Genomic DNA, 23,476 nt, shown 5'->3' on the forward strand with positions numbered 1-23,476 from the left:
TAACTTTTCAATGTTAACAATTCAACCAGCTACAATTCGCTGTCTGAAATTCACTGTCCGAAATTCACCGTCTGTGCCACCAGGGAGGGTTTCTTCAGGTCAGAACCAAACAGCCATCCAATCCAGTTACGCTTTCTTAGTATGTGACATCATTTGACTAAGTCTCGTTGTCTACTCCTTGGATGGGAGACCGCCTGAGAATACCAGGTGCTGTAAGCTTCTCTCCCGGGCTAAATGCAGAGGAGTTGCGTCAGGAAGGGCATCGGGCGTAAAACTGTGCCAAACAAATGTGCATTCATCGAAGATGACACGCTGTGGCGGCTCCTAACGGGACAAGCCGAAAGGAAAAGAAGAAGAATTGTAGCCAGTTGAATTGTTAACATTGAAAAGTTACACTGAAATAAGCTATTGAAAATGTGATCTCAATACATTTCAAATTCAAATCCCGGTGGCATTAATTGACTTCCCTAGTTTAGTAAGTCTACAGAAACGTGAAGAAACGGGTCCAAGCAAGGTGGAACAGTTGGCGGAAGGTGTCTGGTGTTCTATGTGACAGAAGAGTCTAGGATGAAGGGCAAAGTTTATAAAACAGTTGTGAAGTCAGCCATAATGTATCGATTAGCGACGGTGGCACTGAAGAAACAACTGGAAGCAGAAATGAAGATGATGACGTTCTCGCTCGAAGTGAGCAGGTTGGATAGGATTAGAAATGAGCTCATTTGAGGGACAGCAAAAGTTGGATGTTTTGTAGACAAGTTTAGAGAGAGCAGACTTTGATGGTTTGGACATGTCTAGAGGCAAGAGAGTGAGTATGTTGGTAGAAGGGGGATGAGGATGGAGCTGCCAGGCAAAAGAGCGAGAGGAAGCCCAAAGAAAAGGTTGATGGATGTTGTGAGGGAGGACAGGAGGACAGTGGGTGTAAGAGAGGAGGATGCACGAAATGGGCTTAGATGGAAAAAGATGACACAACCCCTAATGGGACAAGCCGAAAGGAAAAGAAGAAGAAGAAGTTTAGTAAGTCTCCACCGAAGGCCCAGGTACCAATGTACAAGCTGCTATTGCTTTTGTCGTACAATTATTATCATAAAGTCGTGGCAAGTCTAGTTTTGCTGTCGCCATGGACACCGAGCGCCAGGGCAGTTTATTGACCTTCAAGCTGACCTTGAAATGTATTGCAAGCCTCCCTTTTCATTCCGACATGCAATCCAAATTTCCCAAGTAATGTATCAGCGACCCATTCAGAAATTCTATTATCGCGCCTTTCACACATGAAACAGAATTATTAATTAGATGGATGCCGTTTTGGGAGCCGAGTGTCTGTAACACATGCCTCGTCCTGCTGCTATTGTGGAACCGGGAATGGCGTAGTCTTTGATGTGACGCCGACACTGAAGCAGCGCCTCTCTCTGTGCGCTTCTGATGATTAAAAGTGAACGTAACGAGATGTAACTACAGCAACGGCATTTGGCCTTTCTCCAAAACATTTTCGCACTGACACAAGTTTGGCATTTGTTCATCAACTACACTTCTCTGGAGTGTTGAGTTTGTGGATGTTTATTTTTTATTTTTTCATGACATACTTTGCTGCTGTGGTCTGCAAAAAAATGTAGCACAGAGAGTAAGACACAAATGCAATGTCAGAATGTGTTCGACTTCCTTGATAGCCAACTTCAAGACCATCTAAAGCAGGGGTCTCGAACTCGCGGCCCGCAGCCCCTTTGTGGCCCCCGACATGATATTTTGTGGCCCCCACCTTACTATGAAAGTTAAATGATAGTGTGACCCTGACATTTTATATGAATGGCACTTTTACACTGTTGTGTGCGGAGCTGACGAATCGACCAATCCCGGTGGGGTTTTGGCTCTCGGGGGGGGGGGGGGGGGGTTGGGTGCGTGATGGCGACCAGGCTTGATGTAAGCAGAGGAACATTTTTCATTGAGTGATAGTTACAGTGGTGTTGCCGTGGAGATTTCCATGAGTAGTTTTGCACACAACTTGTTTACACCAGCTTCCTTGCTTATCTTTTGTGCTTAAAAAAAAAAAAAAAAATTAAAAAGACTTTTTTTTGTTTAATTTCGCATTTAAATTGCGTGTATGTGCGCCGAGGCTGCGGTCCAGCCTCAGCTAGAATGTGCCTACAGCGGCCCCCGAGTTGAACTGAGTTTGAGACGACTGATCTAAAGTGCAAAAAAAAAAAAGAAAAATTTGACTCCCCACAGACAAGTGTTAACAACCCTGCCAAATTTGAAGTATTAAAAAAAATAATAAGTACAGTGATCCTTTGGACTACAAGTTGAATTTATTCTGTGACCACGCTCATAACTCAAAACACATCAACCTCACATCATCTTTCTCCACTGAAATAAATGGAAATGCCATTAGTATATTCCACCTCCCCCCCCAAAAAAATAGCAATGACATAATTAAATACAATTAAACTCTCTCTCTCTCTCTCTCTCTCTCTCTCTCTGTCTCACTCTCTCTCAAACATCTCTATCTCTCTCGTTCTCTCTCTCTCTCTCTCTCTGTGTGCTTCTTCAGTCATTCCAGTGGCTCAAGCATATAATGTATCTGTAAGGCTCTGTGCATGTGTTATTGGTTTTGGGTGCTTCAAAACTGAAACGGTAGCAGCTGTGTGTGGACTCCGGTTGACCACGAGTTTGAATGTGATCTGTCATTCCAGAACAAAAGCACATGCCGGTTATAAGAGGGAGAGCATCCGCATGCAATCAGATTTAATTGTATTCATTTTATTGAAATGTTAACAGGTAAGAAAACAGTTAAAACAGAACTATTCTTTTGCATTGATGACGTGGCCAAGAAGGCAGCAAGTGAATTGTTTTTTTCACCTCCTATTCCAAAAAGACCCAAACATCAATCAGTTGAGTTGTACACATTCTTCGCCACATTAATTGTGGGGGAAATTGTTTTAAAATGATTTATCGAAGTCGAAATTCTTTTAAAGCACAAAAACCTGGCATTTCAACAGGGGTGTGCGTACTTTTTATATCCACTACTGCCTTTTTTCTATTTTTGTAGTCTGCCTAGTGAGCCTACAGTATTGTGGTGTCTATCGAGTAGAAATCATGTAAGGCCATTTCTTGGAGCTGGATTTGCTTTAATTTGTTATTCTACAAGGATTCATTTTATAAAGAATTTCCATTTCAGAATAAGTTCAGTAATATTTTAATTTGCTCATTCATGTTTGATTTAGTTATTTTTAAATTTTATTTGGCATTCATTCTCTGATTTAAAACTAAATCAGAAGTTACTCACAAGTTGCGCAGTATTTGTCTTTTTCTCACTAGTTTAACTCTTTCAATTATATTGGGGACTACGTTTTACTTTTAATTGAGTCATATAATTCTGAAGTAACATAATATTGATGATGATTAAAAATCATAATTAGTGATATTTGGGTACTCCACCCACCTCTGTGTTGCATCAATTGTGTTCAATCTATTATTTAAATCAGGAAACACATAAATGGGGAAAAACTGTTTGACTACTGTACTCCACAATTTAGCACTCCATAAATCTCAGTCATTGCACATATTTTTATTTCCAAACATCTGTGATGTCTTTAGAAAAAAAAAAAATCTGAATTCACGTTACAGGGACTTCAAGGTCAATGTAGTAGTTCATCTTTATCCTCACTATAAAGACAATTCAGAACACTAATTGGACTATAACAGTTCATTTGCATGTTGATCCCAAAAATATCTGCTTTAAGGAAGGTGAAGGTGAACAATTCCTTGGCCTTTAGTATGTGCTGTATATGGGGGATATGGGGGGGGTGGGGGGGGTGTTAGCTAATCTATCGAGTGCCATCTGTACAGCCAAACCTTAGGGCAGTATGGGAACATTATTCATTAACCGTATGACTTCTGGACAAGTGCACTGCTGTGTACGCGTGTGCACTTTGTGTGCATGTACGTGTTTGTGTGTGTTTCTGTCCGACGAGCGTGTTTTTTACTCACATCGGGTCATTCAGTCTCACATCCCTCACTCTTCTCTTTCGCACTTTGATGTGTGATTCTCAGTAGATGAACAGCTTTGGGATCCATATGGAGTCCGTTAATGGATGCTGTTTTGCTATTGATTTCTCCTCTGATCCCTCTGCTTTGTTCAGACCTAAGACAAAAAACAAAACATGCCGAGAAGAGGCCTCAGCTGAACGCTGTGATGGAGTCTTCGAACCTGGCGAATTGGATTTTAATGCGTGAAGTAGATATTTTGTTCTTACCGCTGCCCACAGATGAAATCAACATGTCAATGCGTAAACAAATATATTGTAGGTATATTAGAAAGAAAAAGTTAGGGTAGGGTTGCCCAACGGGTTGATCGTGATCTACCAGTCGATCTTTGATGCAGTTATCGTCGATCGGAAACGCGTGCCAAAACAAAAAAGGACTTCATCCATCTTGTCGCTTCATTCAGGTGCGGCCACAACATAAAGGCGGATTCTAGCAAGGTAGCTTCCTTTATACCATCTGTCTCTCGCTTTCTACACAGTTATAATGCTGTGATGCGCCCCCGCCATCATCGTTACGACCCCCATCGGTAGATTGCTGCTTGAAAAGTAGATATTAAGACAGAAAATTGTGGGCACCCTTGCTTTAGGACATATAAATACAGTGGTGAGTTTGATGCAAGTTGAACTTCACTCATCACTCAAAACAATTGTATCTCAAATCCATCCATCCATTTTCTTAACCGCTTATCCTCATAAGGGTTGTTCATTTGTACTTTGTATATTACCTCCTCAATAGCAGTGTTTTATATTTCGCTTTGCATTTTTTTTTTTGAGTTTCTGCTTTGGGGTCCAACTAATTACATAATGTTACACTTTATTTAAATGTGTTGTTTTTTTGTCATATCCATCCATCCATCCATCCATCCATTTTCTTAGCTGCTTATCCTCACAAGGGTCACGGGGAGTGCTGAAGCCAATCCCAGCCATCAACGGGCAGAAACCAGGGTACACCCTGAACTGGTTGCCAGCCAATCACAGGGCACATGGGGACAACCAGCCACACTCACAATCACACCTTGGGGCAATTTAGGGTCTCCAATTAATGTTGCATGTTTTTGGGATGTGGGAGGAAACCAAAATTCTCAGAGAAAACCCACGCAAGCACGGGGAGAACGTGCAAACTCCACACAGGTGGGTCCAGGATAGAACCAGAACTATGAAGCCCACGCTTTGCAGCTGTGCCACCGTGCTGCCTTCTCAAATAATCTTTCCTTATTAAATGAATGGAAAGCCCAGTAATATGTTCCAGCCTCCCCCCCAAAAAAAAAACAAAAAAAAACGTTTGTTAATGTTTTTTCTTTTAAACAATAAAAATGCCTTTCTATAATACTGTGCTCATAGAAACACATTCCTCACGTAATTAAATATCATGGTAACAATAGTAAATATAATAACAATAGTAAATAGTCTGTGCATCCTTCTGGTGTGCATGACTTGGCCAAGGGGGCAGTTTAATAGTCTTCAAAACAAACATGGCAAAAATGTTCATAACTTTTGTAAATAACTTGTAAGTTGTATTAGTTGTTGCTAGGAGATTTTGTAGATGATTTATTTATGTTTGAAGGCACTACTATAGCCTATTATTGTTTAGTTTGTGTTAAGAATGGATTTCTGGAGGGAAATACCCTAAATAGGCCACAAAAATATTGGTGGTGATCCAGATATGGCCCAAAGCCTTCAATTTGACATAGGTAGGTTTTTAAGCGTAAGAAATAGTTGTGATTCCAATCACATTGTCAAATTACAACATTTTTTTTTTTTTTTTTTTACAATTGTTTTTGGAGTCTTTTTTCCCCCCAAAAGAAAGCTTTTAGAATGCTCCTATTTTTGGGTCAATGTGGATGGCCAGATTTTCTGTGATGTCCTTTAGCAATGGCCCGTATTCTGCACAGACACACAACATACACACACACACACACACACACTTTGCTCTGAGGGAGCGCAGATTCAGACATTACTTCTGCCTCGCTGCTACACAAACAGTCTTGCCGAAGCCTGGGGACTGTTCACCATCGGATTCCCCCCCCACCCAACACACACACACAAGCACACGTATGTGTCACCTTCCCTGCAGAACTGGAACCATGTGGAGATCCCTTGGGAAGGCGAGCACATATGTGTCGCTTTGTCCTTTCTATGTGTCAAATAGAATAAAGAAGCCAATTGTTGAGTCACGAGCTAAATGCAACCCAGTACCTGTTTGAGATCGTGTGGCGCTTAAAGGTTAGCTGCCTCTTTCAACGGAAATAATCCTAGTCTTGGTTGACACCCTCATTTCTAAAACACGTCTTTGAATCATGTATGTACGCCGTTTTGACCTCTCATTTGTTTCCAGTTTAGAATTGGATAAGGACTTATTGTCCTGTAGCAATTGGAGAGAATTTCACAGACTTCACCTGCAAGGTAAAATGGAGGACATAAAGTGACAGTTGTTTATTTAGACAGGACTGTAGCCATTTGCGACTTGTTTCTTCTCAGCTATTGATTCCATCTCAAGTCTTCTGTGAACTATTCAGAAGCTCTGGTCTCACTGAACTTTGGGTTTCCTTGGCAAACAGTCTGCTCACCTCCGCGCTAACCCGACCTTTCGCATCCGCTTTCATGTTGTGAGAAAAATTTCATGAGCGCCGCCAACCTGACCGGAGGAGCTTTCGCCTCCGCTCCCGCCGCTATCGTTCTTTCCTCCATTTCAACATCGATTCATGAATTTATTATGTGAATCAAAATAGAGCAATGACTCTCTGTCCTCTTGCCTGCATGTCATTGGTCCACAATGAATAATTCAGCCACTGTGGTTGAAAATTAGGATCGGGGGGAGGAAATGGAATTATTTTGGAGACACTCCATTCAGGCTATTTTCAATTGTCGCTTGCGCTCTGTACTCTTACTTTGGATAGTTCCAGCCACCGGCTCACTCGCCATCACGTGAAGATAGAACAGATTTTTCATTGTCTTGTCCTTGGGACGGACTCCATAAAGAGCAGGCGGGAAAAGACGAAGCTAGTTTCCTTCCTTTTCTTGCTCTTTTCCATCTCTATATTTGGGATATCTACGTATGTTTTCATCTATGTGCGATGTGCTTGTGTCTGCTCTCTCCTTGTTGTTTCTTTAAAGGGTTGCGCTTCTCCCAGTACAAATCCCAGAGGTTGTCATGGTGATTATAGATGCTGTTTTGCCGATTTCTACTGAACAGCTTTGAGCACGGAACAGGCAGCCGACAGATTTGAACATTTTCATCAATTTATTGTAACCATCAAACTAATTATGAATACTTGTCTTACTGTTTTGGATTTTTTTTTTTTTTGGGGGGGGGGGTAGAGAATACTACCTGGAACAAGTGAAAATGAAGTAAGTTCCATAATTTAATATCCTTGCAAAAAATCTTTCAGGCTGGAGAGCTTAGCTGTGGGGCAGGAAGGGTCCGCCCCCACCTTTTTTTTTTTTATATTGTCTTCCCATCGGTCAGGCCAGGCTGGTCCTGGAGGAGTCTAGCCTCTTAGTTCACACACACACAACACATTTTTATTATTCTCACCATACATATTTCAGATATTGGGCACATCCACATCCAGTTCAGGGACCCCATTGGCATGGCACGAGGCATGATGGGGCGGATACTGGGCCGGTTCCTGCCACATCTGTACCGGTCTTCGGTCTGGTCGCCCCCCACTTCTCTGCACTTCCGCTCCTCCCGTTTTTACTAAATCATAAACCCCCCCGGCTTTGCGAGGTGGGCAGTGCCGGGCCGCCATTCCGTACCTCCCACGGATTTTAATGCACCACATACATTCGCACATGTTTTCGAGAGCTGATTTGGCCTGGATGGGGGTGACCATTGTGGGTCTTGGTGCCCGTCTCACCTCACTACCACCAGTCTCCCAAATTGTAATGCACCTCCCCAAACACCATCACGGTACAGGGATAATGGTTGCCAGTCGGTGACCTGGTAACCATAGTAGTTGTCGAGGTGGTGGGTCTGACGTGTGCAATAGAACCTTAACAGGTCAACTTTACTGTCGCTAAACTTTTGAATGCCCATGTGCATGTTACGGTACGAATAGGGTCAATATTGGACCCCAAAGCGGACAATTAAATAAGAACAGATAAACAAGACTGTCATGTGCAAGGCTGGACCACGGCCAAGAAGGGCGTGGCCTGGCCACCGCTCTGAGCGGTTTCGTCTATGACACCTGTCGCCGGTCACAGCTGCTTCACATGAGGCACTGTGATTAGACCGTGTACTTAAGTTGGAGTTTTGTCACTGGCAGTTTCCAGTTCGTTGAGCATGCTTTCCCGCATCCAGGGTTACTCCGGCACTCTGCCATTATAGTCCAGTCACATTTTTGTTATGCTCTTTAGTTGACTCATAGTTATCGGACATTGTTTCTTGTGTTTTGGATCCTGCCTTCTTGGACTGTGATGTCATGCACAACTTTCATTTGTAATAAAACCCATTCAATTTCATGTCCTCGTCTTGGAGTCCTGCATTTGGGTCCGCCCGAGCACCGTTGGTTTGTGCCAAAGACTTTCTTAAACTATTGGAGCACTAGAAAGTGAGCAACAATCACAAAGCACTAACTGAAAACGATGACAAAATTAAAACGTCAATAGACATCTGCTTTTAAAAGCCCAATATTGCCTACTTTTGAGTAGTGTATTTTTCTTTACATTTCAAGTCTGACCTCCCTACAATTTAGTTGTGGCGGTCCACTGCACCTGCAATGCCATAAATAGAGGTACAGTAGATTGTAAGAGGTATAAATAAATTGCACAGGAGAGTCATGGACTAGCAAAGAATCTGACTCAGTGTGGGGGGAGGGGTGTCAGGTCACTAAGCGGTCATTGGCCAATTTCCCCATACATGGTTTTCTCTTGCATAACGCCACGAAGAGCACTGTATGCACATAGAGAAATCATAAGGCTAGATACACAAACAAAAAGACGCAGATGCACACTTGGATGATTATTCCCCACCTCCTGGGGCATCATTGAAACTTTTCAGCCGTGACCTCGCTAAGAGGCGAAAAGCAAGCGCGATGAGCATTAGCGGGAACAAAAATGAGAGGGGACGAGAGCCCTTGAATTTTTATTGGCAGTACCCTGGGGAGAACTTCCATCGTTGCTTTGTGTCTTCAATAGCAGAACCCCGCTAATTCCGCCCAGAACTCGAGGACCCCGCTGTTCAAATATTCTCCCAGGGAAGCTCGTCTGCCTTCACTCCCTTTATGCACACTTTTTTAGGGTAAAGCCATTTGATAAATCAGCTGCAAAGTATTCTTGTCTGCACCAGCTCGGATTCTTACAGAGCAGAGGCTACACCAGAGGATAAATGTCACTGTCTGTTATCATTACCGTAATCAAGGCTCCAGCAATGTTGTCCTCTGACAGTTTGCATTTAGGGGGCAGCGCGTCACCCTCGTGGTGGGCACGTCAGCCTCACAGCTCTCAAATTCAGGATTGGAATTTTAACTCTGGTCTTTCGGCGTGGAGGTTGCATGTTTTCACCGAGTTTAGGTCATTTTTCTATTGGTACATTCCAAAAACATGTTTGTGAGCGTAATTGAAAACTAGTCTAAATTGTCTATCAATATCAGAATCATCTTTATTTACCAAGTATGTTAGAAGTATACAAGGAATTTGTCTCTGGTAGTTGGAGCTGCTCTAGAATGATATAGAAGATGAACAAGGACATAAAGTCAATTGAGACTTAACGACATTGTCGTAACAGTCACTGAGCAATGAGAGCTGCTAGTAATCTGGCAATGAGGGAATTGTTTTTTTGGTGACAATTTTGCAAAGGATGCAGACTTCTCTAACATTTAGAGTATGAATGGTTGTCTATACGTACGCTGTAATTGACTGGTGATCAGTCCTACTGGTACAGACTACAGCTCCCCCGTGACCCGGAAAGGGTCAGAGATATCAAAAAAATGGATGGATGAATGTTCAGTTTTACAATGCCATTGTGTGTCAACTAATGAGAATCAAGCAATGGTGTGAAAATCATCACTTCAGTTGTCCTCTTGCATTTTTATTTTATTCCCAGAAGCGGTTTTGTATTTAATTGTACAAACAGAATTTGGTAGTTAAGACAACATGGCAACCTGCCACCCTATGACTATATGTTCTTCTTCATCTCATGTCTTCTGTGTCTTCCATCTGCTTGACGTACTCATTTTAAATTGTGCCTTCTGGTGTTCAGACGGATTGAAGATAGAGTGTTGGAAAAAGTATGTTATTACTCTAAAAAATATATATATTTGAGTAAAACTTATTCGATGTTCATGACAAGGTGTTTTATTTAAACAATTTTTGATTTAAATGAACTTCAAATAACAACAGACCTTTCTGTGAAGATTCTTCAGTGGATACAGTATGTCAGTGAATTGATCTCAACCCAATAAAGCATTTTACTTAAGACTTAATTTAAGGTAGGAAAGGCCTGACCTGGAAAAGCATCTGCAATGAGCAATCTCACAATCTAGAACTGAGGAGTTCTGGGGTAAAGGGTTAAATTTACAAAAAAAGTTCAATCGACCTGGTGTCCAACTGGTTAGGACATCTGCCTCACAGTTTGGAGGTTACACGTTCAAATCCACCCTCCCTGTGTGGAGTTGGATGTTCTCTCCATGCCTGCATTGGTTTTCTATAGCGACCATTTTATGATGTACCCCTCTTTTACCCAAAGTCAGCTAATTTAGATGCCAGCACTCCTGCTACCCCAGAGAGAAAAAGCAATTCAGAAAATATCGTATTTTCTGCACTATAAGGCGCACAGCATTATAAGGCGCATAGAATAGACGCTACAGTAGAGGCTGGGGTTACATTATGCATCCATTAGATGGAACTGCTAAAGGCTCAATATTGATCCATATATAAGGCACACCGGATTATAAGGCACACCGTCGGCTTTTGAGAAAATTAAAGGCTTTTAGGTGCGCCTTATAGTGCGGACAATACGGTAGATGGATGGGAAAACAGACAAAGTACTACTAAGTCCCAGAATAATTCCGTCCATCCATTTTCTTGGCCGCTTATCCTCACGAGGGTTGCGGGAGTGCTGGAGCCTATCCTAGCTGCCAACGGGCAGGAGGCAGGGTACACCCTGAATTGGTTGCAAGCCAATCGCATTGCGCATAGAGACAAACAGCCACACTTACAGTCACACCTAGGGGTAATTTAAAGTGTCCAATTAATGTTACATGTTTTTTGGGATGTGTGAGAGTTAGAAAAGAAAACCAACGCAGGCACGGGGAGATCATGCAAACTCCACACAGGTGGGGCCAGGATTGAACCCGGGACCTCAGAACTGTGAGGCCACCACTTTCCAGCTGATCCACTGTGCCGCCCCCCTGAATAATTGTACATACATAAACTACCTTTTAGATGTTTGAGAATCACTTAGAAATGTCCTTTAAAAAACAGAAAAAAGAAAAGCACTACATTATGCCTGGAATGTATTTTATTATTTGATGTCTATGTTGAAAAAAACTGATTTTTGTAAGTGAGCCCAAACTTTCAAATGGTAGAGTACAAACAATATTTAGATTAACAGCATTCTGATTTATAGATCATCATCATTATCAGACACGCCATCAAGTACAACTGCAAAACTCTGAGATCCAGTACTAAATCCCCATAAATGATTCTGACTTGAAATAATAACTGAGAATTGGTCAAAGCTTTAAAAGTCAGTACAGTCCTAGGGAAGTGAAATTAGCCTCTAATGTTACTGCCGATATCTTAAAATTGTGGACACGGATTAGCTAATTACTTCAGTCACATTTCGCTGTACTTTATAACCGTGATAACAACATCACCAGTCACAAATTCAGTCCTTCCAATAGCAGTCCTGCCATTTATTGCCCTGAGCTCTCGCCACCCTCTCTTCCATCCTCCTCCTCTTAATCTTTCCATTTTACCCATCTTATCTTTTTTTTTTCATTTACTTCCCGGGTCCTCCAGCATCTTTTATTTACTCAACTGATTTCCTGACCTTTCTCAAAACTTCCTCCCTTGAGAGCCCCCACTGCCTTCTCCTCCTTGTCATTAATCCGTTTCTCTTCACCATCCCGCTCTGCTGTGTTTACAAAGCACTCGCACTACTCGCTTGTCTGGGTTTGTGTGTGCATGTTTGTGCAGCGTTTGTGGGTCCTCCTCTGGGATCTTTGGTGAGAAGTGGGTTGAGGAAAGCTGATGTCCTGCAGGTGTCCTTTGAAGGACCATCTTATTAAACACAGTTTTGTCTAAAGCTGGCAATTGTTGTGGGAACATTGTAACATACCTAAACACGTGTCCTTAAAGAGGAATTCCAGTGCTTCACATGAACAATGTACCCAATAGGTCATGGAGTATGTACTCTATTTTGCCAATGTGATGTTAAATCCTATCTCATTTAATAGTGATTTGAGAAAATTTGTATCGACAATTGTGAATTTTCAGGGGCGCTGCCATTTTCGCGAGTCACTTGACATACACGCATGGATGTGACGTGTAAGCCCCGCTAGCCCCGGACGCCGAACCTAGGCTAAAGGCCTCCACCACCATGAAGCTCGGCTGTAGGCCTCCGCCACATGAAAGCTCGGCTCGCGGCCCGCTGCCAGAGCTCGCTCATCAGACTCTGCGTCATTCCCGTCCGAAGAACCATCCGCGGCTGCTGGCCCAGAGCTCCCGGGGGCCTTTGTTTACGCACTTATGTTGCTCGTAGGCCTCTGAGTAGTCAGACTCCGGGTCATTCCGCCCGAAGAACCATCCAAATATTCAACATTACAGCCACGGGTTCAAATCTGTATGGAAGTATTCCTCCGTCTTCCCGATCAATCGATACTGCTATTTCTTCATCAGATGAGGATAATTCCAAGAAATCAGCGCCGGGCATAATGGCGTCCCATGTAATGCAGCGTTTGGAACGGCACGCTACACGTCACATATGCCCAAGTAGATCATGTGACTCGCAAAAATGGCAGCGCCTCTGAAAATTCATAATTGTCGATAATAATCTTCTCGAAACACTATTAAATGAGAGAGGATTTAACATCACATTGTCAAAATAGAGTACATATTACAGGACCTAGTGGATACATTGTTCATGCGAAGCACTAGAATTCCCCTTTAAATTTGTGCTGATTGATCCATCTTGATTGTCGACGCAAATGTTAACCCTCAGGCCTTGTATTTTCCACCCCTTTCAACCTTTTAACGCCATTTTTGTCTACATACAGACAGATACTGTCCACAAAAAGTTTTTTTAAGCTTTTAACCTCTTTTTTTAACTAACATCTCTGCTTGTAATGAGTATAAAATGCCAAATTTTTCACCCAACCCTTTTCACATCCAATGATGTTGCAAAACAACAAAGCTGCGACCTTTGTTTCCTCAGTACATAGGGATTCATCTCTCCTCGCCACCTTCCACTTCCCCACCCTACGTCATCATCCTTCTTTTTTTCTTATTTTTTTCCCCAACCCTTACCGCTGAGTGTCTGTCTTTCCTTTCTTGTCATCCCAGCCCTTCATGCCCATACCTCAAGCGGTTAGCGACATCTCCCATTGGCCGCGTGGGTAAAATCAGAGAATGGGGCAGCCAATAAGCAGCCCGGCTAACAGGGTCACGATTATCCGTGAAGAAGTGCAATTACCCTGCTTATGACATCTCTCTCTCCCATGCATGCGTATCTCGTGCTCACGGTGCTACCTGCGCATTTCAAATCTCTTCTCATGGAAGTTTGATTCTACACAGCCTGGTCTTCTGTTTATATTAAAGGAAATGTTTTCAGCAACCCTCTTCTTCTATGCAATTGGGTCAAAGCCAAATGAACACCGTCGTCACAAATTCTTGCTTTGTGAATCCGGCACCGTTCCGCTCTTCAAAGGCCATGAAAGCTCTCGCACTGCCTCCCCCCCCCCCCTCCCGTCTCCCCACAGCTCAGTACGGTTTACTTGCCACATGACTACTTTGAAATATCTATACTAGTCAAGCAAATCCAATCAAATACGTGTCCCTTCTTTCTTTGTATTCTGCCCATTTCATCTGTAGCGTCTTGTGCTGCAGTGAATGGAAGATCTATCTCGGGGGGGAAAATAATCTCAGTTGGAGTCTTGCTGGAAGCTTCTGTCGGTTATTGAGCAACAGCAGGATTTTTAGGTCCTTCCCATGGCAGCGGAATGAGGGTCAGGCTTAATTTGCATCATTAAATTGTCAAACTGCGGAATAGCTCTGACCTTCGTCCATCATTAATGACTCGTCACACTCTCTCGTTTGCATAAGCTGACAGGCAGATGTTTGCATAATGTTTCATGTTACACAAACGCGCTCATTTTTATCACTTGTGCCATATCGAGGTGTTACCGGACTTCTTATTTTCACATGTCTAATGAGCAAGAATATCGATTTAATTCTATTGTTCCGATTCGAGAGGAGAATGTCAAAATATACACACATTTGCACAAGGTCATAACGGGGCCGTTGCCTTTCAGGTGAAGCGTCTATTTGGGGGTGGAGAATATCTTCACAGGGGCACCTCGGCTATCATCACAATCTGTGTCGGAACGTGATTTCCCTTCCCAATCATCGCCCTCTGGGATGGCCGCTCCGTTTTGTTATCGGGACCCTCATTAGCCTCCAGACAGGAAATGGCCTCGATTCATAACCTCCTTCAACATCTGTAATCATAACCAGGATGGCAGGGGTTTTCACTTTTTTTTTGCGAGACACCTCATCTATCATCCTGCTCCACAACTGACATCAAAATGAGGCCAAACGCTTCTTTTTTATCTATTTAACGGCTCTGATCAAAATAAAAATATAGAACATGAACTGATATTGAAATGTTTGGCGCAGTCGAACCTTTTTATTGTTGGGGTTACGGCTGCCATGTTGATTGGTGATATTTTCATTTGCTCCAGTGCTTATTGTGTTGGAATAGATCAATTAGATAGCTGAAGTCGATAAATGGTGAATTACTGTGGTTTCAAAATGCATCAATGACTGTGGCTCTCCTTCTCCTCGTGTATGTACATTACATTGTAGCTCCTCTCAAGTATATAATACTTTGATGAGGGGTGGCTAACCTGAGTTCTTTCCTCAATCTAAATAAGGAACTAATCAAATAACACAATGAGAATTATTCTAAACTTCTTTTACAACTTTACTCTTTACTTGTGCACTTATTCCCTCTCAAAAGGTCTCTGACAAAATATTTCCCCTTATGAGTTAAGGTTATCCAAATTTAAATAACCAAACTACCAAATAAACTCGCCACTTTTTTCAACTGTCTTGCAGATAGTCAAATAATAGACCTGGTTATGTAACTAAAAGTGTGTACATCCATCCATTTTCTTAGCCGCTTATCCTCACAAGGGTCGCGGGGAGTGCTGGAGCTTATCCCAGCTGTCAATGGGCAGGGGGCGGGGTACACCCTGCACTGGTTGCCAGCCAATCGCAGGGCATATAGAGACAAACAGCCGCACTCACAATCACACCTAGGGCCAATTTAGAGTGTCCAATTCATGTTGTTTTGGGATGGAAATTTGCCCGGAGAAAACCCACGCAGGCACAGGGAGAACACGCAAATTCCACACAGTCGGTGCGGGGATCGAACCCGGGTCCTCATAACTGTGAGGCCACATTTAATAACAAAATAAAGGTTGGAAAATCAAATTTGTTTACAAAACAACATTCAAATAACAAAGTCAACATAACCAGTACACAATGCACACATGAGCTAAGCTAAGCTAACCTAAGCTAATGTAAGGGCTCAAACAAATATGAACAGAGCCGGCAAAACAAAAGAAATTCAAGACGCAGTGTCCCTGCAGTATTTCAAACAGCAGGAATGAAGAAAGTCAAGGGTTTTGTTCAATTGTCCGGCCTCATCCAAGTCCTGACGGTCTGATCCGTTGCGACACTTTTCCCTTGTGCGCCAATTCAGGCCTCGATAGCGTTGGCTTGTCACTAGTGTCCTCGTCTTCTTCCTCGTGGTCCAAAAGAGGCCTCGCTAGCTGGCATTAGCTTGCAAAGTTCCATGCGTCCACCTAGCCTCTATATTAGCTGGTAACTCCACCACTTTACGGCGTGATCTGAGTAGTCCACTCAAACGACACACTATCACAATTGATCTGTCAACAGTCCTTCTCGAACACATTGATCAATGTTGATAAATGTCCGCCCTTAACTTTTTTTTTCTTCAAACAACCACAAGTACTTCTCACCCCATCCCGCTTTCTTTTACTCTCTCTCTCTCCTCAGCACGTCACTTCCTGTCCTTCTTAAACACTGGTTGCAGTAATAAAATGACAAACAGAAGTATTTCTTTTCACAAATTAATAAAACACGTTTAAATACAAATGCCTCAAAAGGAAAATTAATTCAGCACACACTTATTACACTTACAAATATTCCCCCACCTTGTATAAAAAAAAACCTATAACCTAATTGCTACTCTATTTATTTTAGCTTTTAACTATAGCAATTTTTTTTTATCTGGGTTACAACATGAAGAAAGTATACTATAAAAACCATCAAAGCAGAGAATTCCATGGGTTTTTGCTAACAAACCCCCAGTATAGTTGTTGAATAGAACCCGTCATTATTTTTCTCTGGTAGCGACCAAGATTTTCAGACACTTGAGCTACATAATTAACGTGCCATCTCAATCCACACCAGTAATAAGGCCAATGATATCCCAAGGGTGAGACTAATTCAATGCATGTCATATTATATGTCACTCAAAATGATTGCTGTCTGCTTGAGTTAACATTTTTTAAATCTCTTCTCTGATGGGTCACTTTTGATTAAATATTGGACTTTATAAATAAAGTTCGTCTGCCTTTGTTTAATAACTCTTCACTCCCAGCAACAGTTCGATAATGATTTGAATGTGTCCTAATGTCACCCCAAGATAAACAATTACTACACTAAATCGTTTTCCACAATATACCCGTCCTGTTAATCGATTTTCGTGCGAGCGCGGGAACAATTTGGCTTCAGTTGTGCATGTCGCAGATTTAATGCCTGGTATGAATTGTGCCTACCCGTTGGCATGAGGCCCAGCTGGTGAACCATGGAACGGGTCCTTCGTCATTTCGTAAAACAGTATGGCGCACACACCAAGATCGAAATTTATGCAACACAGTGAACGCATCAGTGTGAGCAACATTGCAATTGCATCGGCAAAGCTCCTAAATCAGTTTCAGATCTATTTTTATTGTCGTTATCCAATTTTCGTCTAATTGTTGAGGGTTTTCTGTGATTGACTTTTGACTCCTCCATCCTTGGCAAGCCATTTGCAAAGCTCATGTGAGGCGTCTGTGACATAAGTAAATACATGCCCGACATTAAAACTGACCTAATTTTAGTGATAATGTGTGGGTGACTTTAGTAAACTAATCTGCTCCCCTTTTTAGCTCACGGCATGCCACTAATGTCTGCCGAGTAAGCCGAAGAGACCGCTGCCCCGGAGATTTATGAACGGTATGAGACATGGACCTTCAGGTCACATGACTTCATTAGGATGGGAAAGTGTGATGTCACTTGGTAGAGATAGCGTGTGCGGATTCAAGCTGAGAATTGCAGTCTTCGACGGTCTATTGCGAACCGAAAGCCCTAACACCCGAGGAGAGAACATATGGTTACATCCGTGGCCTACTATCTAATATGCTAAATTCACTGGCTGGCGAATACAGTATGTCTTTTTTTTTTTTTTTTTTTTTAGGAAACCCCATACAAATATCTTGAGTTGGCTTCACCCAAAACACAGCTTTCTGACAATAATGTGTTTTTTTTTTTTTTTTTAATGAAAGTAAATGTTAAGCAGAACAGAGACTTTGATGCTAATATGTTTTGCTTCAGGGATACCTCAAATTATATAACAACCAAATCAATACTGATGAAGACCTTTTCATTTCAAACAATTTACAAGGCAACACGGTGGCATGGCTGGTTAGAGCGTCTGTCTCACAGTTGTGAGGGATTCAAATCCCGGCCTTGCCTGTGTGGAGTTTGTGTCCTCTCCTCGTGGCTGCGTGGGTTTTCTCCGGGCACTCCGATTTTCTCCCACATCCGAAAAACATGCAAAAATTGGTTAATCTAAATTGACCATAGGTGTGATTGTGAGTGTGAATAGTTGTTTTTATGTGCCCTGTTATTGGCTGGCAACCAATTTAGGGTGTATCCCACCTCCTGCCCAAAGATATCCGCCAGCTCTCCTACGACCCTCGTGAGGATAAGTGGGTCAGATAATGAATGGATGGCTGGAAAATGTACAAATAAATGTGTTTTTATGTGGTGCAATTTTTTCTTTTTGGTAATGGGTGAGAGGATTATTGAGTGAGTGAGAAGATCTTGGGGCTTACGGCCACGCTACCCTGAGAACGCCCGATCTCGTCAGATCTCGGAAGCTAAGCGGGTTTGGCTCTGGTTAGTACTTGGATGGGAGATCGCCTGGGAATACCAGGTGCTGTAAGCTTCTTTCCCCAGCTAAATGCAGAGGGCTTGCGTCAGGAAGGGCAACGGGACAAACCGAAAGGAAAAGAAGAAGAAGAGAAGATCTTGGTGAATGTGATGGTTTTGATGGATTGTGGGAGGTTTTTTGATGTGTGGGATACACTTTATTTGGTGCATTATCTCCATCCATCCATTTTCGCCGCTTATCCTCACAATGGTTGCGGGGAGTGTTGGAACCTATCCCAGCTGTCAATGGGTAGGAGGCGGGTACATCCTGAACTGGTTGCAAGCCAATCGCAGGGCACATAGAGACAAACAGCCGCACTCACAATCACACCTAAGGGCAATTTAGAGTGTCCAATTAATGTCGCATTTTTTTGGGATGTGGGAGAAAACCGGAGTGCCTGGAGAAAACCCACGCAGACACAGGGAGAACATGGAAACTCCACACAGGTCACCGTGCCGCCTGGTGCATTATATATATATTTGGTGTATGTGAGCGTTTGGGGTAATTGCGAGAAGGGGTTTTTTTTTTGTGTGTGTGCGTTAATGTTTTTTGTATCACTGAGAGGTTTTATTGTGAGTATGAGTTTTTGATGGAAGTGACAATGTTTCGGTGGGTGTCAGTTTTTTGTATATGACTGATTTGTTTGCGTGAGAGGTTTCTTGGTGAATGTGAAAGGGTTTTCAGTACATGAAAGACGATGAGTAAAAGAGTTTTGTGTGTGTGTGTGTGTGTGTGGTGTGTGTGTGTGTGTGTGTGTGTGTGTGTGTGTGTGTGTGTGTGTGCCCGTGAGTTTTTTTGGGGGGTGCGCACCTCATTTGTCTAATCAAAGGTCCATTGTTGTCTTCTCATAAAGAGCAGAGCAGCTTGTCAGCACACACATGTTATTCCCATGTCTGTCAGTTGATTGTGTGTTTCGGGCCCGTAAGCGCTAGATTGTCAGGGCAAAGCAACAGATGGGAAGTTATATTCAAATTGGCTTCTCTACTTTTGAAGAGAACAAACACGACTTTTAATAACGCGCTCGCTCCTGCGGTGTTTTGTTTTCTCTTTTAATAAAGCCGTTCCCACTGCGTGGGATTGACTGACTCCTCTCAGATGTCAAGACATCAGAATGTGTAGACCTACATGTTGCATTTTTTTGATGCGTGTCGCTGAAATGATTCATTTAACGCATTTGGTTTTGAAATCACAATGTATTTTTGTTTTTTTTCCCCCATCAGTGTTTATTGCAAGTAACATAATGATGACATGCAAAGAAAGGATGATGTTCCTAGTTTTGACAAGTAGGCGGTTCTATTCCAAAGGGAGCATGCACAAACAAACGCATACAAACACTCGCCTCCACACACTTACACATGCACGCACACACACAGACACGCTAGCCAGTAAACAAACCAGCAAAGCCAGCGCTGAGTGGGAGCACAATAACGCAACACCAAGACATCCAAGATGTTTTTTTTTCTCTGCAGCACTTTTGTTACAACGCTCTGGAAGGAGGTATACTGCGTTGTAAAGCAATTACCTGCACATAGTAACATGGGACTGCGTCGGTGTCGCGGTGTCCTAATCCTTTAAGCAACAGATATTTGAAGACAAATGGTGGAGCAACACATATAATATAGCGGTACTCAAAGTAATATATTGTTTATCCTTTTTAACCCGTTACCTTATTATAAGAACTTCCAAGTGGGTCGTAATGCTTGTAAAACCAGTGAAGCCGTCCTTGATTCTGATTAGCTGTGGATGCATTTCACCTCAGATAAGCGATAGATTTGAGGGCTCACTAGTCGTGGGGGTAGTGATGGAGGGGTGCAGTGCGGCAAGATTTCGCCTGAGTCATAAGCTTCCTTGTTCATGAGATGTCGACCTACGTGTGTGCACGCAGCCATCAAGCAGAGGCATGATCCATCCCCAGAGGATGGAGCCGTGCGTTGTGAGTCTCACACGTAGTGCGCAAACGGGCCAAAGACGCAACTGAAACATATAGATGGGATGTTATGATACACCCTCATCACAACCACGATTGGGCGTACTTTGCTTGCATGTTGTTTTACAGCATTGATTCCCAACCACTGTGCTGTGGCAAATGTAGTGACAGGGAAATTATCAATGTTCACTTAATTGGGCTGAATATTATTTATTTACTACAAATTATTAGGACTCAGACTCGCTCTCGAAATCCCCATTCGCTATTCGCGCTGACATTAATAAATGACTAGCAAATCACAGTCAAATTGTTACACCTTGTACTATTCAGTAAATAATACACCACTGTCCAACAAATGACAAATCCATCCATCCATTTTCTGCACTGCTTATTCTCACTAGGGTCACAAGCATGGTGGAGCCTAAACCAGCTATCTTCAGGCGAGAAGTGAGGTACGGCAGGAACTGGTCGCCAGCCGATCACAGGGCGCATAGAAACAAACAAGCATTCGCACTCTCATTCACACTTATGGGCAATTTGGAGTCTTCAATCAACCTATCATGCATCTTATACAGGTTTTTGACGTTGCTGATTTTGTACCGTAACCAGAAAGGTGACGCAATTTTGGCTGGTGCATTTTGGCCACAACTTTTTCCTCCAGAAAAACTGGTTAAACCGCTTCTTTCTAGTTTAAAATGGCTTACTTTAACCAAGATCCCTTGCCCTATTTTAGCCTGGGGTGTTTCTGCAGCGGTCTTGGTGATGTAAAATGGTAAATCCAAGCTTGCTGGCTGGGAACATATGCTTCTACTAGCCAGCTAGTAAGCTGGTAATTAACTGGCTAGTGCTCGTTAATCATCCACCATGATGTGTTGAATGACTTTTGTACAACTTAACCCACTTCATCTGCCATGAACATCCATGCAGCTTCTCAGGCACGGGCATTGGACGCATTGTTCTGTGGAGAATATATTTTCAGTTTAGACACCTACATGCATCTGTGTGTTCAACTTCAGGGCTACACTAGTTAACTATATAAGGCTGTATCCACATGCCTGAAGCAAATGAAGTAAATGTGGCATTGGCCACGTTGCAGCTATGTGATTTGTTTTAAGTCGAGATTTGTGTCTTTGGAGTTTTTTTGTTTTTTTTAAGTGGCCTTAAAAGACAAGTCAAATCACCACTGATTCTTTCATAGCAGATAATCTATCTTTGTTCATCTGTCTATGCCAGTGACGTATGGGGATAGACAAAATTATTAAATGCTCATCCACTAGATGGGAGAAGGTACAACTAACCCAGCTGTATTCAAATTGTTTTTAAAACTTTTTAGTATCATAATCTAGAATGCTTAAAAAAAAAAAAATAAGGGTGAGGTGGTAATTGTGAGGCTGGAATGGATTAATGATATATCCATGAATTTAAATGGGGAAACATGATTTGAGAACCAAGTGTATTGAAATTCAAGAGTGATCACAGAGAAAAAAACTCACACATTAAATCAAAACTCAAGTATGTGTCCTGTGAGCTTTTTGAAGTTTAAAATATTGGCCTTGACTCGATAAAGCTTGTGAAATACTCATTTAAGTATTTTAACTGTGACAAGAGTTTGTGTGATCGTCTTGGATGATGGATGGGTTTGCAGAAAATCAACCAGTCAACACGATTCAAGTACATCCTTAATTTTATATTCATCACAACTTGGCATTTCCAGTTTTGAAATTTAAGCCTTTTATGCAATGACTGCAATTGCTAAATGGCATAGTAAATGCCATATTTTTATGAGGCTCATAAATTAAACCAGGAAATGGACACTTCAATCCCACCGTGGCAGATTTATTTTAAATCCATTGTGGTGGAATATAAACGCAAAATCCTGAAGTTCTGTCATTGCCCAAATACTTCTGGGCCCAAAGTGTATTTTTGTTACATTTGTATTCATGACACTCGTAGACCCTGTTCTAACTAGCAGCTGTTGTTGTTACAAAATAGCCACATGTGGGCTGTATAACATCAGGTAGCACTTTTTATTGATTGTCTTACTGGTGGGGAACTTTAACAGCCTCGTTGGCCGTAAAGAGACGTTATCAGAGGCTACGGCCATGCGTGGCTGCTGTTTGCCGATGCAACACCGTGCACTGAAGGTGAGGCTTGATGGTAAAAATCTTTATCATTTTGATCGTAAAGCAGATGATTGCACAAATATGTTTTTTTTCATTAGTTGTACAAACAACCATGAGAATTCACACAACGGCAACTTAACTATATCTGCCAGAACGATTAATTGAAATCTTAATGTGCTAATAGATTTGCAAAAAAGCATTTTGTTGGAGATAAAAAAAAATAAATAAATAAACAAACGAGTAAACGGATTACTTGGAAACAGCGGAGTGTCATCCCATAAAGGCTCAGTTGTTCACAAGGATGCGGCGAGGTTCATGTCCTTTTGAATAAATGCATGAGTAACTAGTCCAGAAGTTTAAAAACATTTCTCATTGTACAACTGCAAGGAATTTAGTGACTTCATCATCTACGGTATGTCACTAATGGTGTAGCGGTACACACGGCTGATTTTGGTGCAGGCAGCGTTGGTTCAGTTCCCACTCAATGATGGTGTCGATATGTGGCCTGCGAATGACTGGCAACCAGTTCAGGGTGTAGTCCGCCTTTCACCTGAAGTCAGCTGGGATCAGCTCCTGCGCCCCGTGACCCTAATCAGGATAAGCAGTATTGGAAATTGAATGGAATGGAATCCTCTGTGGTGGTCATCAAAAGATTCAAAGAATCGGGCAAAATACCTCCACGTGAGGTTCAAGGACAGAAACCAACATTGAATGCCTCTGAATTTTGATCCCTCAGGCTACACTTCATTAAACACTGGTCTCACTTTGTAAAGGATATATCCACATGGGCTTAGGAACACATCAGAAAACCATTATTGGCTAACACACTTTGTCGCTACACCTACAAATGCAAGTTAAAACTCTACTATGCAAAGCAAAAGCTGTACATTAAAAATTCGCATTGTCATCAGTGCAAGGTTTAAAAGGCAGTGCCTGTGAT

General features: G+C 42.3%; 1 protein-coding gene and 1 pseudogene across 3 annotated transcripts in view; both read left to right on the forward strand.

Annotated features, from left to right (window-relative positions):
* Window positions 1–23,476, forward strand: part of LOC133511357 (leucine-rich repeat and immunoglobulin-like domain-containing nogo receptor-interacting protein 3) — a 53,650-nt gene that overhangs the window by 16,685 nt on the left and 13,489 nt on the right. Inside the window, exon 1 of one of the 3 annotated variants that reach the window (XM_061840202.1) lies at window positions 22,512–22,557. The exons of the other annotated variants lie outside the window; for them this stretch is intronic. The gene's annotated coding sequence lies outside the window, so the exon portion shown is untranslated. Of the gene's footprint in view, window positions 1–22,511; window positions 22,558–23,476 lie in introns of those variants that run through there. 3 annotated transcript variants of the gene reach the window in all.
* LOC133511564 (5S ribosomal RNA) lies at window positions 18,383–18,501 on the forward strand (annotated as a pseudogene).

Source organism: Syngnathoides biaculeatus, chromosome 13 (assembly GCF_019802595.1).
Source record: "Syngnathoides biaculeatus isolate LvHL_M chromosome 13, ASM1980259v1, whole genome shotgun sequence".
Classification (NCBI taxonomy): Eukaryota; Metazoa; Chordata; class Actinopteri; order Syngnathiformes; family Syngnathidae; genus Syngnathoides; species Syngnathoides biaculeatus.